The 20,294-nt window shown below is 42.0% G+C and overlaps 1 protein-coding gene across 9 annotated transcripts in view; it reads left to right on the forward strand.

Moving 5' to 3' along the window:
- The first annotated feature begins 7,478 nt into the window (after window positions 1-7,478).
- The window catches only part of CaMKII (Calcium/calmodulin-dependent protein kinase II), a 173,516-nt gene continuing 160,700 nt past the window's right edge, over window positions 7,479-20,294 (forward strand). For 4 of the 9 annotated variants that reach the window (XM_065219317.1, XM_065219315.1, XM_065219316.1 and 1 more), the window contains exon 1: window positions 7,479-7,796. The gene's annotated coding sequence lies outside the window, so the exon portion shown is untranslated. The remainder of the gene's footprint in view (window positions 7,797-20,294) is intronic. The other 5 variants (XM_065219320.1, XM_065219323.1, XM_065219321.1 and 2 more) reach the window with 3 other exon arrangements.

Below are 20,294 nucleotides of genomic sequence, written 5' to 3' on the forward strand. Positions count from 1 at the left end.
TGGGTCGTTTAGTTCCGGGAGGCCTCGGCTGCAACGCCTGTCGGGACGGGCAATGGGGTTATCTTCTGCTTCTTCTGGGCTGGCTCGGTGGTTGCGCCGTCTCCTGGGAGAGTCTGTTTTCCCGGCAAACCGGCACTCGCGTTACCGCGCGATTTCTTACCCATGGCTGGGTCAGCGAGAGCGTCACTACACAACGCGGAGCTAATTCGACTTGCGAACGAACGAACGAAACTAGAGAGAATTCAAATCGACTGAACTGCTCAACAGTCTGGTAGCGAATGCATTTTGACAAAGTTTTTAGTAGTAGTAAAATTTACGTTTATTTCTGGGTTTTATGTTTCAACATTTGATTTAACATTTCAATTGGTTAGCCTTTGGCTCTTCATCTTTGTTCTAGTTAATTGGTTATTCTAATGTGATGATTGCGTTTAGCGCTAATTTACAGGATACCCTTTGTGGGATTGTTTTGGTTTGAATTTAAAAATTTGATAACCTACCTACTTGAGCACCTAACTACTTAAACTAGGTTTCCAAATCACGAATGATCTGGTGGTTTGATCGCAGACAGGCGACTCTGAACCTTTCCAGCGTGGAAGTCTTTCGCTCCTCGAGTGTTTGAAGACCAGCCAGGTGGTGAATCTCAGAATTACGAGTTCGCGGTGGACTGTTAAGGATCATTCTGAGGATCTTGTTTTGGATCCTCTGAAGCTTTAAGTGGTGGCACTTTGCACAACTCTCCCAGATTGGCATACCATACTCAATAGCCTTCAGAATGATTTGCTTGTGGACAGCAAGCTTGTTTTTGAGGGACAGGGTGGACTTCCTGTTTATCAGAGGGTAGAGCGACCTGATCAAGATGTTACACTTGGTGGATGTCTTGTCCACATGGGATCGGAATAGCAATTTGCTATCGAGGGTGAGACCAAGGTAGACTACTTCACTCGACCATTCAATGGGAGTGCTATCAAGATGGATCTTGACGTTAGCAGGCGGAACAAGCCGAGGTGAATACGAATGTGGAAACAGAATGGTTTGTGTTTTAGCTGCATTGATACAAATCTTCCAGCTCTTAAAATAGTCGGACAAAACATCCAGGCCTGATTGTAGTTTACTCGCCAGAGCACGGATCACTCGACCCTTATAGATGATGGAGGTGTCATCTGCGAACATTGACAGGATACCACCACCCGGCAGGGGAGGAACGTCTGACGTGAAAATGTTGAATAGGATAGGCCCAAGCAGGCTACCTTGAGGGACCCCTGCATCAACGTTGAACGTATCAGAGGAGACATTGTTCAAGTAGACCTGGAATGATCTGCCCGACAAGTAGTTTTTGATGATCTTCACGAGGTAGTTCGGAAAGTTGTATCGATGCAGCTTGTACACTAGACCATCATGCCAGACATTGTCGAACGCCTTCTCGACGTCCAACAATGCCATGGCAGATGTATTGGAAACGGACTTGTTCCGCTTGATGATGAGTGGCCCTTCCTAAACCCGAATTGCTCTTTGAGAAAGATGTTATTATCATTTGAAAACACCAGCAGACGGCTGAGTATCAACTTTTCGAATAGCTTCGAGATGGAGGACAAGAGGCTGATGGGGCGATAGCTTTTGGCACTGGTAGGGTCTTTGCCAGGTTTGTGAATTGGAATAACTTTGGCTAACTTCCAGCATGCAGGGAAGTAGCCAAGCATTAAACACTTGTTGAAGACCACTGCAAGGTGCTTGAAGAAGTCAACACTCAAGTTTTTCAGCTCGAGGTTGACCACTCCATCGACACCAGCGGCCTTCATGTTCTTTGTTGATTTAATCGCTGCTATCACCTCATCAGCCGATATTCTACTTTCGTCAGGGACAACTACGGGGGTGGCAGCGACACTAGCCATTGCCTGTGATACTGCAGGCTCGTGGGGACTCACCATGGCGTGGCCAAGGTTATGTGAATTTACAAAGTGTTGTCCAAGAGCATTGGCCTTTTCAAATGGGGTTATTAGTAAAGATAGGTCCGAATTTTGGTTAGGAGAGGAAAGGGGAGCAATGGGCCTCGGCTTATTTTTCAAAATCTTTGCCATTTTCCAGAATGGCTTAGCACAATCTGGGAGAGAGCGAATCTTGTTTGCAAAATCGATATTTCTGAGATCCACCATCCTGGCTTGGATGATTTTGTTCAAACGGTTGCAATTGGTCTTCAGGTTAGGCAGCCCAGTACGCTGGTACTGCCTACGAATCGTGTTGCGGAGTCTAATGAGGTCTTTAGTAGGCCTGTCAAGGTTCAGAGTATTACTCACCTGTCTGGATACTGGCACATGTAGCTCCCTGGCCCGGGAAATTGCTTGATCGATGGAGCGCAGACACCGGTCAACATCTTCGGACGATTCCGGTTGGACATCGTAGTCTACAGCGGTGTCGACGCAATGTTGGAACTGACCCCAGTCAACACGATGATAGTTGCGCCGGAAAGCTTCAAATCGATTTACGGAGGATCCCACCTCAGTCACCACCGGGTAGTGGTCCGAGCTGAGTTCCTGATAGGTGATAGGTTGAGCGATGTTGTTGCCCATGTTGCTGATGAAGATATCGATGGTAGCGTGAACACCGGACCGACTCAACCGGGTGGGAGTTTCCGGACTCAAGATGTTGTACTGTGCTTCCTGCAGGTCGTTGTTCAGGATGGTGCCGTTTTGATTGCGCCGATTGTTGCCCCAAGCTTGATGTTTGGCGTTCAGGTCACCAGCGATGATAAAGTTTTCCCGTCGTCGTGTTAGCTTGATAATATCTCGTCGCAGATCTGCTGCCGATCCGTCCCTGATGTTGACTTGTTTGGGGCAGTAAGCCGCGACGATGGTGATGGGGCCGATAGGAGTAGAAACTTCCACCCCTACGGCTTCGATGATCTTCAGCTGAAAGCTGGGCATCAGTCGACAGCAGATGTTTCTCCTTATTGCAATAGCCACTCCTCCTCCTCCAGAGTTGGTTCGATCTAGCCTCACGAGCCGGAAATCGGGAAGGTAGACGTTTGTTTCAGGCTTCAGGTGGGTTTCAGTTATGATGGCAATGTCGATGTTTCGTTCATTGAGAAACTCAACAAACTCGATGTTTTTGCTCTTCAAGGAGCAAGCGTTCCAATTTACGATCTTGATGGCTTCACGGTCCATACTTAGTGACAAGGGACAGGGCAGCATGAAGCTGTTCAGATCGAGTCTTGCAGGTGCGCAAGATGATGATGACCTCGGCCACGAGCGTCACAAGTTCCTCCGAGGAGAACGGAGAATCGTCGACAGGCTCACCTGAGACAACACCAGCGTATGATAAACCAGGGGCGGTGGAGGGACCTGGCATTGGCTGGGCAGCAGCAGCAGCGAGACGATGTTGGACTGTTCGATTGTTAGGAATACTCACATGCTTGACTTGTTGGTTGTTGAGCGGAAGTGGTTCTAAGTTCGGAACATGTCGACGGGGCTGGAGAGCTGGGTACTGGACTTCCGTGCGTGCAGGAGGCGAACGATGATTACGGAGGCGACCGGGCTGATTATTGATCGTAGCCTTCCGACGGATATTGATGAACTCCACTCGCTTGGGACATCCGCGATTGGAGGCTTGGTGGTTACCACCGCAGTTGACACACGTTGGCTCGATGTCATCATCTTGCTCACAGGACGCAGTCAAGTGAGTTCCAGCACACTTGCCGCAGATAGTCTTCATATGGCAGTTTTTGGTGCCATGGCCGTAGGAGAGGCAGTTCATACACTGCGTAACATCACGATGTTGGGATTTGTAATGTTCCCAACTGATGATGACCTGAAACAGGTCCCGGATTTTGGATCTCAGAACCGCTAGGCTGGTGGATCCCTTCGTGAAGTGCACCAGGAACAACTGGTCACGGAAGCTGGTGTTGTGGTTGGAACGCCGGTTTATTGGGAACACCGCCTCAGGTTTGAGCCCAAGCCGCTCCAGCTCGGATTTAACCACAGCCGCCTCGAACGACGGTAATCCACGCAATACCAGCTTTAGTGGCTTGCTCGATGGCAGATCGTGCGTGAAGAAATCAACGTTGTTTTCCTTTAGGAAACATCCTGTTTGATTGTACTCCTCCAGGCTGGAGCACATGATTTTGGTGCCGATGCTGCAAAGCTTGAAGCGAGGCAGCAGCTTCTGTTTTGCCAGCTCGGCACGCAGCTTGGCAACATCCTTCTCTGGCGTGAAAAGCGGGGGAATCCGCTCTCTTGCAGCGATGGGAACGACGTCACCATCGCCATTTTCTTCGGGGAGCACCGCAAACTGGTTGGCTTGCAGTACCCGTTTTCCGGCGTCATCCTGCGACGCGCTGTGCTGGATTACCACCTTCTTTGAAGGGCCCGCTGCTGAATCATTGGTACGTTTACGCACCATTTGTTTCGTGTTGGCAAGTTGCAGTAAACTTGCCAGAACGCGCGAAGGTGGCGACGCTTCCACGGCGCAACGCGACAGCACAAACCGAATCGAAGCGAGAACTCGAGCGAAAAAGAAAACGAACTGAACAGCTCAACAGTCGAGCAAAGAGACAAAGTTTTTGGTGCGTACTCTACTTTTAAACATTTTAATATTTCATCAGCCACTGCTGATTGGCTGTTACTGCGCAACGCAAAAAGGGAAGAAAAGTGTACTTTAAAATACAAGCTTGATTGTGATTGGTTGTTGTCATGTTAGTAGGGAGGCCGTTTTCCCGCGGCTATCTCGGGGTTAGTAAAAAAAGGATGAGGAGAAAGGAAGGGACATTTTTTCTGCTGCTGAAGCGTTGACGGTCGGTAAACCCAGGACGTTTACAGTGCCAGCGGCAGTGCAGGATCGTCTAGAAACTTATTCGCTGTTGCGAACAGATAGCAAGTTGCTGTTCCGTTCCCATGTGGACAAATCATCCACCAAGTGCAACATCTTGATTAGGTCGCTCTATACACTTATCAACAGAAAGTCCACCCTTTCCATTAAAAACAAGCTTGCCGTCCACAAGCAAATTATCCGCTCCGCCATTGAGTACGGAACGCCAATCTGGGAGAGCTGTGCTAAGTGCCATCACCTCAAACCCCAAAGTATCCAGAACAAGATCTTTAGGATGATCCTCAAGAGTTCTCCGCGGACTCGAAGTTCTGTGAGATCCACCGCCTGGCTGGTCTTCAGACACTGGAGGAGCGGAGTATGCTCATCCTCGAAAGGTTCAGAGAGCCGCCGTCTGAGATCAAATCACGAGATCATACGCGATCTTGCAAATTAGGTTAAATTATTCATAGTAAGGTAAGTTATCAAATTATTTGAAACAAAGATGAAGAGCCTGATAGGCTTATCAATTAAAATGTTAAAACAATGTAAAACCATAAATAACGGAAATAAACATAATTTTACTACTACTACTGTTTTGCACTGCACTGTTCTCTGTGAACAATAACGGAAAACAGATTATGTGTAGTTTCCGATAGATGTCACCGCCAACAACAGCAGTGACATCTGATGGAAAATGAATGCAGAAGCTTGACAAAATGATTAATTTTCAGCTGGCTGAGAGCTTCTGAAGCACCTGACGGCTGTTTTTCGCAGTCCCAGTTTGGCACTGATGTAAACGCAATTTCTGGAGAAGGATGATCTGTTTTTATTCAGAACATGACGCAAATAATAATTTGTGTATTCTCATCAATTTTAAGTGTCTAATTTCATGGGCAGAAAGGGTTGTGAATAACTGGTAATTTGAAAGCTGTGGTTGGGTCAATGAAAACGCGAGAGTTTTATTATTTTATTGATCTAAATGTAGCCTTACATAAGTTTGCGCTAGTGATAGTAGACAAGATCTCCGGAGAAATTTGAGATTTGGGCGTAATTGGTTTTGTAAACAAACAGGTCCATCGCTGATTTCTCGCGAATAAAAACACAATCTTGAAAACAAACTATACCAAATGATAGAGGAATCATTCCTCTACCTGTTTGTGTTGTTAGTTTTATAGATTGAGCTTCAATTCGCGAGAAATTGGCAAATGACGTGTTTGTTTACAAAAACAATTACGCCCTAATCTCGAAGTTCTCCGGATCTTCAAATTTTAAATAATTAATACATTTATTTAATTCTGGATCTTTGCCGACTGCCCTGGTCCGTTTGTTTTTATTGTAAGCTGTCCCGTTGTTTTCACAGCTGACTTGTAGGGTATGGAATAAACCCGTTTATTGCTGGTGGACCATCAAGCACAGCAATGTTCAGAATCCCACGCTGGCACGAAAACGATGATCAGCCGCCTATATTACATTGGAAACATAAGGACATGGAAAAGAGACGCTCGAGTTATATATGTCACGCCATGCGAAGAGGGTCCCCCTTTTCTGTCAACATTTGATCTGGTAGGGATAGGAGGAACCGAACAAAAGGCTAAGGATCACTAATTGAAGTCTATTTAATACCCGTAGGTACACGTAGAATATAATCCACGTAGACCAAAATTTTACACTCTGAAAGTCTACGTGGTTTATGAATGACCCTGACTACGCTATCTGAAGCCCCTAAGCCATATTATACGCAAAAGTAGACTTAGGTTAGGTCGTGAGTTTCCAGCCATTCCTGGAATCGATTATTATAGGCTTGGCTAACCGTTAGCAACCAAGCTTCTCCACCTCGAATGCATGCCATGTGTCTAATCTCGTCCCTCCGCGACAATTAATTTCATCAATAACCAATAATGTTTACGAATGAATCCTCAAAGTCGTCACAAGAGCAAACAACAATCCCAATGTTTACAGCAACAACAACAATGATTCCGTTACGCAGAGAAGAGAAAAAACACAAACCTTTTCCTCCAAACGACCCAACGACACCTCGTCCGCACACCCAGCAACGTCCACTCATTTATTGCCCGGTTGATTTATGATGACACTTGTTTCTCGTTTGCGTTTGCAGCACGAACACACCTCTCCGCGACATCCACGACGGCTACTCAGCAGAACTCAGCGCGGGCGACTGCGAAACCCAAATGAGTGCGAGAGCGCGAGTGGCGCTCATTTTCCGATTGAGTGCCTCCCGGCGGTGCGGGAGGGTGGAGAAAGGAAAATGGTCGCAGCAGCAGCCAGCAATTTAACAAAGGATACGGCGCCTGCGTTGAATTTTCTCTCCCGAGCTGTCTCTGACCCACTGACTGACTGGTGGGAATTTGGAATTGCATTTTTGGACTTCGCGCGATAATTTAACAGCATCAGCGCGGTAATTGGATTGTCCACTGCGGGATTGATAGTTGGGGAAAATGTTTGGATAATTATGGGATGTGAATTGCCGGATCGATTTATCTATTGTCGGATGTCTTCTTTGATCAAGTGCAGCAAAATGCAGCCAGTTTGTAGGAGAAAGAGAGAGAGAGAGAGAGGGAGAGATTAAGCAAAATTCCTCCACACCAGACCATTTCCTAACTGCATGCACTTGTTCTCGCCGTCGGTTCGGTCGTTTCGTTCAGTTCAAATTGTGCCGTCGAGCAAAGTGGTCGTCTTTTTAGTCCTGTGTAGTGTCCCATAGAGGCTCTCATTGTCCGCCGTCGTCTCCGTTGACATTGCCCCCCTATCATCAACAGGCTTGCTGTTTGTGTGTATGAGTGAGTGCGTGTGGTTCTAGGCCAACATTGATCGCCTGCTGGGTTGATAGTAGCAGTGACCAGAACGGAGTTTTCCTCCATTATCGGAAAACGACGAAGGATTTTCCGTCGGACACTCGACTTTGCCTCGAAGATTCGACAGTATTTGTGAGCATCCACGAACACATTCTATTGCGTTTTGTGTGTTCGTGTTGGTTGGGGGTAAGGAAACTTTTCTCCCAGAGGGACAAGAACGGAAACCCTTTTCCTTGGCCTGGCGCTTGCTTGGTGGATGGAAAATCGTGTCAAATCTTCCCAGCCAATATTGATTGTCGGACAGAAGGCACAGATCCGGAGAAAGGTGTGCGCGTGTGAGTGTTCGTGTGTGTGTGTGTGCGTGTGTGCGCGGGAGTGCTCTGACTGGCTGGAGGAAAGCTCGCACAACAACGAAAGCGGATGAAGTTTTGTTCGGTGGTGGAAAAGTGGCAAGTGAAAAATTAGACCTCCGAGCTTCGTATCCAGAAAGTGGAAGGGCGGAAGAAGAAAAGTGAGAGATGAGATTGGAAAGTTGAGCGAGAGAAATTGCAGTTTTATTTTCTACTGAAGTGATGAATTCTGCTCACTTGGCGGTTGCGGAGTGTAAGTTGTTGATTTTAAGGGGGAAACAATCGAGATTAGTATGGGATTAAATGTGGAAGTAGTAAGATGAGCTATTGTGTTTTTTTTTGTAATTTATCAGACCAACAGACATAAAGCATTGAACATTTTTCACTGTACAACATCGTTACTAAAACACTACTGCCATCGGTTGAGTAGCCTGTCATAGGCAGTACGGTCAACAGATGGCGGTCAGTGTGTAAACGTCAAACGCACGAACGATGAGATCGACTTAAAATTTCAGTTGAATTCGACCGAATTTGGGGGGGGGGGGGAGGAGTTTAAATCATTCTAGAGGGGTTTCAATCATTCTATTAGAATGATCATAGACTGAGTAAAATCGAAGACATCATATACATCATATCAAACACTGGCAACTTTGCCCGAATCCAAGCGACAGATACAATAGCGCTGCGCTTGAGTGAAGGTGGAAGCAACGCATAGAAAAATGAGCAAATACACAAACCTTTCTTCTGAGGATGTAATCTTTGCTATCAAATTCGTTCGAAGCATTTACCTTTGAGCGGCAGATGACGCGATTGTACCTGTCTCATAGCGTTCGTATGAGAGAAATGAAGAGTTGCCAATTTGAAGTCGATTTCATGGTCGGTGCGGAAGTAAATTGACTACGCACGCCACAGGTGGTGGTACTACCAACTAAGAAAAAAATTGACCGATGAACAACATGCATGAGCTATGTCTGTTTATCTGTGCCTAATTGTAACTGTTATTGCATGTTTCAGAATCTTGGGAAAATGTTGAGTAGTTTCACGCCATATGACGAATCAATCTGACACGAGTTTCTCTGATTCTCATGAAACTTTGCATAATAGTTTGTTATGGTCAATCATTCACATTTGAGCTAAAATTCGGCCATTTTGAATCTTGCAAAAAACTTCAAAATGGCGTATTCGGAAATTTTCAACGTATCACAACTCGAAAACGTTACTTCCTATCGAAATGACGTCCGAGACAAAGTTGTATGAAGGCATAATTCCTTTGTGTAATAAATATACACGGTTAACAATGTCAAGTTGTTTTGGGTAAAAAAAAACCAAAAAAGCGTTTAAAACTACGATAGTAAAAAATAACCCTCTTCGATGTTTTTTGAATATCTTTATAAAAAAGCTGTCATCAATGAAAATTTCAAGTTGGACACTTGAAAATTTACAAAAATTGTTGAACAACTTTTGGACGAATTTCTTAACTTTTCGATTAAACTACTTTTTTGAAAAAACTAAATCTTTCGAAGTCAATTTTCTTTCCAAAATTTCCATAAAAAATTATAAACAAAAAAAAAAAATGTTGGAGGGTGGTGTACAAGACACGACCGCATTGTTGACGTAGGACTACGAAATTTTTGTTCGATTTTCTAGTCTGTACTCTCTGTACTCTGTATTATTTAACGGTTCGGACGTTTTCGAAGATGTCGCGCAGCAGGAGAATGCATACGATGAGGGTTTCTCAGTTTATGAAAGTTAAACGGAATAAATTCGACCCACCGGTAAGACTACAAATAGAACATAATTTATTTCCCTAACAAATTATTTGATTTTTGTATCGTAAATATACATCAATTTAGTGACAAATTGAATGGGTAAATCACGAGTTACTATATAAATTCTATTCTAACTCTTTTCTGAATTGAACTTGGTGACCCTGAAAAGGACCGTTTTGATACGTTGGTAATAAGTTTTAACCTCCGAAACCGTACAGAGTGCGTGCGTCCCTGTCGCTTCAGAGCGTAGACGACATCCATGGCCGTCACGGTTTTGCGCTAGGTGTGTTCAGTGTAGGTGACGGCATCTCGGATCATATTTTCTAGCAACACCTTCAGCACACCTCGGGTTTCCTTGTAGATCAGACCGGAGACACGCTTGACACCACCACGTCGAGCCAGACGACAGATGGCAGGCCCTGGATATTATCACGCAGAACTTCCGATGACGCTTGGCGCCTTCTTTTCCAAGACTTTTGCCTCCCTTGCCACGACCAGTCATTGATTCATGATGTTTGTCGTTGAACGGGTGAATCGAAACTAAGCCTAAAGCATGGTTAGCAACCTCTTATATAGACAACCAGCTCTGCCGGTACCATATTTCCTCGCTTCCCATTGGCTATATACAGTGATGGTGATGCAGTTTTGTCGATATTGGGAAATTGCCGTAAAAGCTCTACGCAGATGTCGCCACTGTATGATGATGATAATGTTGACATGACAGGCTACATAGCAAATTCATGAAAATGAGCATTCATTAAAAAATGAATATTTTGTATTAAAATCCAACTGGAATACTCAAAGATGCAAAGAAGTATTGGAATGAAGTTTTCCTAACACCATTCGTATTGAAAGGATGTTTTGTAGGTTTGATGAAAATTATGAATTAATGCTCATATTCATGAATTTGCTATGTAGCCTGTCATCATTATCATTATCATGCAGTGGCAACATCTGCGTAGAGCTTTTACGGCAATTTCTCAATATCGACAAAGCTTGCTGGAAGGCGTGCTGAAGGTGTTCCTAGAAAATATGATCCTTGATGCCGTCACCTACACTGAACACGCCAAGCGCAAAACCGGCACGGCCATGGATGTCGTCTACGCTCTGAAGCGACAGGGACGCATTCTGTACGGATTCGGAGGTTAAAACTTATCACCAACGTAACAAAACGGCTCTTTTCAGGCCCACCAAGTTGATTTCAGAAAAGAGGAAGTTCTGAGGCATAACATCTCTGATCACGCCTTCCTTTGGAAGGGAAGTAAAGCCGTTGGTTCCCGGTTCATGAGTTGATGGGTCGATAGGTAGGGTCCAGGTGTGGGTAGCATTGCACAGTGGTCCAGAATGCAGATTTAGGTGGAATGATATGTTTTGAGCCTGAAATTGAAAATTTAGACTAAAAGTCTCTTCTAAAAAGTTGTTCCTTATAGTTAGGCCCTCATTTTTATGACAATGAATTCTAGGGTAGTTCCTATTATCATTAAAATCAGTAATCTAACTTTTTTGTTTGGATAAATTAAGGTATACATTCTTGGGCAAAGTTATAACTGAGCTAAGTTCATGCAATTTTGTTAAAAATAACTTTTTTGTATCTCTTAAATTGGTCGATTTAGAGCTATTTTCTTGAATTGAGTCAGGGTGGCTCTTAAAAAAAACAGTTTTTTCGCTCTAGTTTTCTTATTTCGAATTTCTCAGCAAAGGTGTCTTTAGATAACTTTTAGACCTTAAGAAGGCGCAAATTTTTGCTACACAAAGCTTGTCAATTTCTTTCGCCGATCAAGAGTTATTGACGTCTTTATACTAAAAATATGCTCTTTTCAAATGTAAATATCTCTGGTTGGGGCAAACAAAAAAAGTTTTTTTACGGCATTTGAAAGGGCGTAGATACAGGCAACAAATTTAGCTATAAAACATTTGTCTTCAAGAGTTTTAAAAGTCTCTAGTAGATGACTTTCATGATAAATTTCAAATAAAAAAGTTATTGGCAAAAGATGGATTTCATAGGACCACTCTAATGACAAATTTATATAAAATATGCTAGTACATTTGTTTCAATATTTGGGCATTTTGTGTCTTCGAAGAAGTTTTTGTTCTTAAAAATCCCCTTCTTTTGCTGTTTGCAAACGTCAGGGTTGTCCTCAAATTAGGGAATTTTTAAAACTAACTTTTTTGTTTTACAAAATAAAAACATGTGTTGTTTAAAAAAGTTGTAGCTAAGTTAATTGCAAGCAACTTTGTGGGAGATTTTTTTTTTCTATCTCTTAACGTTCTCACTTTAAAGTAATTTTTCGGAGTTGACTTAGGGTGTTCCTGAAAAAAATAGTTTTTCAGCAATAACTTTTTTATTTGAAATTTCTCATGAAAGTTATATTCTAGAAAATTTTAAAACTCTTTAAGACGAATGCTGATATAGCTGAATTTGTTGCCTGTATCTCTTCTAATAAAAAAGATATACCCAAATATAGTAAAAAATATGAATAAATTCAAATTGATTTTATACGAGTTTAAAAAATAACATACCCCCAGTTTTTTCATATTATTGAGAATAACATATGCTCTTTCAAATGCCGTAAAAAAACTTTTTTTTTGTTTGCCCCAACCAGAGATATTAACATTTGAAAAATGCATATTTTTAGTATAAAAACGTCAATAACTCTTGATCGGCGAAAGATATTGACAAGCTTTGTGGAGCTTTGCGCCTTCTTAAGGTCTAAAAGTTATCTAAAGACACCTTTGCTGAGAAATTCGAAATAAGAAAACTAGAGCGAAAAAACTGTTTTTTTAAGAGCCACCCTGACTCAATTCAAGAAAATAGCTCTAAATCGGCCAATTTAAGAGATACAAAAAAGTTATTTTGAACAAAGTTGCTTGAAATTAGCTCAGCTATAACTTTGCCGAAGAATGTATACCTTAATTTATTCAAACAAAAAAGTTAGATTATTGATTTTAATGATAATAGGAACCACCCGAGAATTCATTGTCATCAAAATGAGGGCCTAACTATAAAGAACAACTTTGTAGAAGAGACTTTTAGTCTAAAGTTTCAATTTCAGGCTCAAAACCTATCATTCCACCTAAATCTGCATTCTGGACCACTGTGCATTGGTGCACAGAACGGAAAACAAATCCAAGGAAAAAAACGGAGAGCATTTTGTGTGGTCGTTGTGGGCGTGTGGTTCTGAATTGGCAACAAAATGTTCCGCAATTGCATCCTCCCTATTCATACACGCCCGAAGATTTGAGGCAAATGTCACTTCAACTTGTTTCATCTAGGAACCATTATCTGATGACTGTGGTGGGGAAGCAGCACATGCATGTACGTAATTGGTGGATTTATTAGTTATTTCGAAGCTTCTGGACAACGCTTGACATTTACCACTTTTTCAATAGTTTCGATTAAACAATCAACAGTCCAAAGCTTTGATATCGATGCGTAGAAAAGTTTCTGATCGATTGGTGATAAAATTATTGAAATTGGTCCAGGGGCAGCTAAGTTATTAACGTTCAAAATCTTTCATAATTTCATTTTTCGGTTTTCATAAAGTGTACCCCCATCTTCCCGAAAGACGTAGTCCTACGTCAAAAGTACAACAATTTGACCAAAAGTTGTAGTTCTATGATTTTTATTAATTTTTAAGTGTGGAACTTGAAACTTTCATAGAAGATTTTTCATAAGCTTTTTAAAGAAAGAATATGAGTCAAGCGTTCGAGACACGTGAATTCGACCTGTCCCGATTTGAACCAAATTTGGAGGAGATATTTATTTTAGTCTAACTTTTAATAAAACATTTTTTTGGGACGATCAAAGCTCCCCTTGGCCTAGGGAAGCATTTTTTTTGTTTGTCGTGATTTTCAAGAAAGCCCTACCTTCTTTTATCAATATCTTCGGAACAAATGCATCTACAATTAACATTATAGAATATTTTTATGAGAAAATTATACGAATAATCTAAATATGAATTTATTATGTTTGTACAGTGTTGCCAAATATTTTATAAACTAAAAATTCAAATTTCTTAGATTAAGTGTATTTAGATTTCCATTCGTGTTTCCCATCCTTTTTACATAAGAATCACTTATCGGCAAAAAGTAAATTTCGTATTGCCTTAGACGCAGCTTGAGGCAAAGATTGTTATAAATTAAGAGAAAAAAACGCTTTTTCAATTTTATTTTTGACCGCTTTTCTAAGTAAAAACCCATTGATCCACCGGGCAGGTGAATAGAACCTTTGTTACACAATTTGAATTGGAGTCCAAATCATAATTCAATAATCAATTGATGTATGTCTTCACGTTTATTTACTAACATGACAATACTTGGATGATATAATTGTGGTTTTTCTATGTGGAGCTGATATAAGATATCTGATATCACTTTCTTCTTCTTGGCTTACAATTTTATGACTTTATACTTAATCTGCTTGATTGTGCTCTACATACTTTAAGCACCGTTATTATTTACAATCTTATTATATTGCAACAATATTTGACGAACCAATAAAGTTTAATAAATCAACCAGCCCAATTTTCCGTACTATCATTGTGTTCACGCCCAAACGCGAACGACAGTCAGTGACCGTCGTAAGCCCCACCCATTTGTTAAATTTCTCTCAACCAACGATCGAGCAAGGCAAAAACCAGAAGATGAAGAAGAAGCAGTACGATAGTATATAAACAGCGAAGCTAGTGGCATTAGTATTAGTATGGTTTTAGTTGTCAAACTGTATACAACAAGAGAAAAATAAATAAGTGAAGCTATCCTAGTTTTTTCACAACATCCTCTGATCCGGCATTGTGTTCAACTGAGGAGGAGCAGTACAGCGTTTTTAAATACAGTCCACCGCTGGTTGAGTGCTTGCTGTCGACGGGCTTGCGGAATCCCAACCGTCCTTATCAGGACAAGAAGAGTTTTTCGTTATCCCAAGCGCCTGAGCAGAACACTCATTTTACGAAGACTTCCTGTTTGAGCGGCACCCTTTCCCTTTCCTGTCTTGTCAGGACACGATTAGTTTTGCCGCAAGAGAACTAGGAAGTCCCACCATTCCCTTCATTGGAGTCTGGTACGGCTCCGACACAAAAAAACCCACGAAAAACGTGTGAAAAAGTTTACGGTGGATCATTTCAAATCAGAGAATGTACAAATTTCTACTGTTTATCGTATTCTGGCATCCTTGACAACAGGAGAGGGGTAGTGGAAAACCAGCCAAATTCAAGTGCACGCACCCTTACCAAGGGCGTAGCCAGATATCAAGCTAGGAAGGGGCGAAAAAAAAATTACTATGGAAAATTTGGCCGAATGCCATTTCACCGAACGCCATTTCACCGAACGCCATTTCATCGAACGCCATTTCCCCGAAAGCCTTTGTGTTGCTGATTTTAGGGGGGGCAATCGACCCCCTGCCCCTATCTGGCTACGCCTATGACCCTTACACCACGTTGAAAAGAATAGGAATAGTTTGTCGAAAGGAATCAAGAGCTCCAGAATACACCGATCAACAAATTTCGAACGTGAAAACCTAAGAAATTACTCGGGAAAATGTCTAATTTTCGATGATGAAATCTACTTTCCTCTCTCAAAAACTCACATTCCTGGAAATGATCGATATTATTCAGATATTAGTTGTACAACATCTCCAAATGTAAGATTCAAGTTTGAACAGAAAGTGATGCTGTACATATATCGCCATATTGGAGAGAGGAATTTCTAAGCCATGGTTTAAGCCTAGTGGTTTGGCTATCAACCAAGAAGTGTACCAAAATCAAACGTGTTCAAACTACGTGTTTTGGCCGGATACATCATCGCATTATGCTAAGAAAACACTAACCTTATTGGTAATCAATATATCTTATATAAAATACTTATCTCAGTGTAGCCCAATTGAAGATTCTTTTTTGAAAATATGGGTTCGTTATGAGTGATGCCACATATACAGATTTATCTGTAATTATTCAGATTTTTTTAAATAATTTGATACAGATATCTAAATAAATATTATTATTTTAACTTCGAATAAATTTGGAACCTTTCGAATGGACTTCTGATGTTCAGATGTTCTGATTTCTCGTTGGAAGAGGTATTACTTTCCCCTTCTATTTGTTTAATTAACCATGGTACATGGTTACAGATACCTTACCTTACCAATCAGGCTAAGGCCTTGTTGTCCTCTGCTGTCCGAAGAAGTCGCCTCCACTCTACTCGATCCATGGCGACAGGTCGCCAGCCTCGTAGTCTGCGAAGGGTCCGCAGGTCACCTTCTACTTGGTCGATCCACCTTGCCCGCTGCGCGCCTCTTCTTCTTGTTCCTGTTGGGTCGCTTTCTAGAACCATTTTCACTGGGTCGTCGTGCGGCATTCTTACGACGTGCCCAGCCCACCGTAGTCGCCCAATTTTTGCAATGTGGACGATGGATGGTTCTTCCAGCAGCTGGTGCAATTCGTGGTTCATTCGCCTCCTCCACGTTCCGTCATCCATCTGCACTCCACCGTAGATGGTACGCAACACCTTCCGTTCGAAAACACGAACATAGTCCAGGTCTCGTGGCCGTAGAGGACCACCGGTCTAATCAGCGTCTTGTAGACAGTCAACTTCGTGCGGCGGCGAATTTTATTCGACCGGAGCGTCCTCCGGAGTCCAAAGTAGGCACGATTCCCTGCCTTAATGCGCCTTTGAATTTCTCTGCTGGTATCATTTTCGGCGGTCACCAGTGAGCCCAAATACACGAACTCATCGACCACCTCGATTTCGTCACATGGTTACAGATACGAAGGTTAATTAAACATATGTTACATATATTACATATGTCAAATCGGTAAACAAGCCATTTTACAAAACACACAAAGTGGTTGATTACAGTTTGTGAGTCGAAGAGTCAACTGGATATTTTTATATTTGAAAAGCGCAATTACAGAAATAAAGATTATTGCATGCAATTCGACTAAACTTCCAGTAAAAGTTCTGTGTTAAACTCAATGTCCAGATACAGGTCTTCGTATTCTCAGACTTAAAAAAATCAATTTCTATGGAATTCTGGATGGACACCCTTTAGTTACTTCATTAAGGAACTTTTCAGCCGGTAACAGATTTGTCTCTCATAGCTGGTACTTAATGTTTTGTATTTTCAGACTGTAGAAGAGATACACATAAATATTGAATTTTTTTTCTTTGGTCCGTCCATCTTGTTTTCCGTGCTGAGCACCAATGCTGCCGACGCCAGGGAGTCAGCTCCCACATCTGGACCCTACCTATCGACACATCAACTCATGGACCGGGAACCAACGGCTTTCCTTTCCTGCCGACGGAAGGCGTGATCAGAGATTTTATGCCTCAGAAAATCCCGGCGGCACCTCCGGGAGTTGAACCCAGGCCCGCTGGGGTGAGAGGTAATCACGCTTACCACTACACCACCGGCGCCGCTATCAAGATTGTAGGATTTCAAGATTTTTAAAATAGACAAGTTCTTTAGAAAGCAAACTCTTGTCATTTTTCATGATGCTAAACTTAGAACAATCTCCTTCTGAACTATGAATCTGCTCAATGAAGATTTACGTAAATCCACAAACATGATTTTTTGCGACGAAAATACTCGCGCAACACTAGAAAAGGGCCTGTCATTTTTGAACGATTCCCTTCATCGATTTTCTCTTTCGCGAATAACCTGACTGCAAATGAATTTCCCATTCAGTGTTTTGATTCGGGCGCAAGCTAACTATAGTCACTATATTTATAGTCTGGCGGATAAATTTCGATCTATCAAAAAGCGGAACCAATTCAATATATTGTAGACCAACAATTGAAAAGGTACTATCAAGTTTTATAAACAAAACGTTGATTATTCTTTCCTCGCCAATCGAACGCAAATTACCAGCATGATCGGATAGGGGAAATTCTCCCCAGTCTAAAGATGGTGTTAGTTTGCGTAGGCGTGCCTTAAGTCACGAGAAAACGGGTTCCGGAAGTTTTGTTCACAATAGCTGATGTGCTCTTTTCTATTGTTGGTCGTGATTTGCTCGGTTGGTTCCGCTATTTGACAGCTCAATTGAGACTCTCTCCGCAAGGCTATGGATATAGCGACTATAAAGCAACTGTCGAACTGTGCTGCGAGGTTAGCGAGAAATTCGTTTATGTTACCGTGGTAAATCAAAGAGAAAGTCGATGAAGAGAATCGATCAACGAGGGTAGGCCCTTTTCAAATGTTACGCGAGAATACAGAATTAAATTCGAAAAAAAATGTGGCATGACTGCCTAAGGCACCCCCAATAGCTACGCCAACGGGGCTGATCGGTCAGACAGTTTCCAGATTTGTTTCACGATGTACCATTTCTAATAGTGATTTTTAAAAATGAGGGTGATGCATAGAGCAAGATTTAAAACGCCAGTTACACTATCCTCCTTGTGAATATATAGACGAGTGCACGGGTGAACTTTTGTTCATCTACTGAACAAAAATTGACACAACAGCGGGGTCCTGTTTACTAAACATGAACACATGAATAATGCTCGCGTAACATTTGAAACGGGCCTATCAACTTTTGTAAACAACTTGCTAGGTCCTTTTCACTAGAACCGAAGTACGCCTACGCAAACCAAGAGCACTATCGGGAAGGGGAGAATTTCTCCTACCCGATGGTGTTGTTAGTTTGCATGGGCGTATTCGGTTCGCGTAAAGAGGACTTAACAAGTTTTGTGTACAAAAGTTGATAGGCCCGTTTCAAATGTTATGCGAGTATTATTCATGTGTTCATTTTTAGTAAACAGGGCCCCGCTGTTGTGTCAATTTTTATTCAGCAGATGAACAAAAGTTCACCCGTGCACTCGTCTATTGACATGTGTAACGTCCGCTTTAGATGTATAGATGTTTAGATGTATGGGCAAATACAGCGCAGGATGCACACTATTTCTGAACAACCCAAATTTTAGTAGGATCTACTCACATCCACCAAAATTGAGTAAACAAAGTTGGGACTGACAAGATGCAGAATGAACACCTGAATCCTTAGGGCCCATGCATTAATTATGTCACGCTAAATATATTTGGTGAAAATGCTAGTAAAATCCAGTAGTAGTGTTGCCATGTGGTACACTGAAAAAATGCAATAGCAGGTTCGCCACCAAGTTTTCGAGCCGCTCCATCCGTCACTTCATTTGTGGTTCTACTACATAATTTTTCGATGTTTGGCCAGATACTAAAGCTACCGGCCAGGTCTTCAGGTCTTTTAAAAAATCTATAGCGCTTCGAAAGTTTCTTAGACCATTTTTCAACATCTTAGACATGGAAAACTTTCGAAAACATGGTTTATAGATAGATATCGGAAACATAGTTTATAACATAGTAACAACGAAAACGACATAATGACATGCTGTTAGACAACAGGCTCTCCCTTTCAATTTTCGTTAGAGAAAACGAGATAACAGGTGGTAACTCAACTACTTTAAGCTAGTACATATGAGTAGATAGTGTTTCCGTGTTGAGGTACACTCGAAAATTTCAAATGTAAGTGCGTCAAATCAAATTTCTAGCCGCTCCGTCTGTCACTTCGTTTGTGATTTTACGTTCAACTTCCTCTTTATAATTGTCCAATAGTTTTCAATGGGCCTGAACTGGAGACAATTGGGCGGATTGAGGGTTTTCGGAACAAACTGGACTCCGTTGTCATTGTACCATTGTTGTACTTCCCGGCTGTAGTGACAACTCGCAAGATCCGGCCAAAATGTCACCAAAATTCGCTGCTGGAGACATTCGGTTTTGTAATGCTCCGAGTTCATCATTTTCTCAGTGACGAAAACCTTTGTATTCTGACCGCAGCTGCAAATTCTCTGCCAGATCATATATTTTCGTGCGAATTTATCCGAAAAAAAAAACAAATTTGAATTTGCCAGGGACACCTCCTCGAGCCTTTGCCTTGTAAAATTTTGATCCTGGAAGCTGTCCGAAGTCGGCCTTTACATAGGTTTCATCATCCATAAGCATGCACTCATCGGATTTTGTCAGCAGGTTGTCATACAGCTTTCGAGCACAGGTTCTAGCTACGGTATTCGCTGCACTTACTACGGGCCGGATCATACTTTGTACTCAAATCCCGAGCGGACATACCTGGGTTGCTTCTGATGGAGCTCACGACGGAGCTGACGGTTGGAAGTTTCACTCTGGCGTTTACTTTGAGGCTTCCGAGTAGTCGTCAAGGTTTCCCTGTACATTTTGAGCTCGTGACATACGGTGTTTCTAGGAAAATTCAACACTTTAGCCAGCTTGGACGCGAACCACGATGGATTTTCCTGGTGACTGCGCACGATTTTTTGACGTTGGATAACGTCTTTCGGGGGTACAAAATTGAAAACAGTCATTTTGGATGCGTTACGAAAAATTAAAAGATTTTGAACGATAATAACTCAACCGTCTCTCGATAGATTTACGAGATAATGGCATCAATCGATTGGAAATATTTCTAGCAATTTGCTGAATGTTTCAAAACTATTGATTTAATTCTGTAAACTATTGAAAAATGGTTAAAAGTAAACCATTGTCTAAAGATGGTGAAAATCGATTGATTTTTTTTTATATTCTTATA

This window comes from Ochlerotatus camptorhynchus, unplaced genomic scaffold (assembly GCF_037179485.1).
Source record: "Ochlerotatus camptorhynchus isolate MF236.1 unplaced genomic scaffold, CSIRO-AGI_Acam_v1.1 ptg000102l, whole genome shotgun sequence".
NCBI lineage: Eukaryota > Metazoa > Arthropoda > Insecta > Diptera > Culicidae > Ochlerotatus > Ochlerotatus camptorhynchus.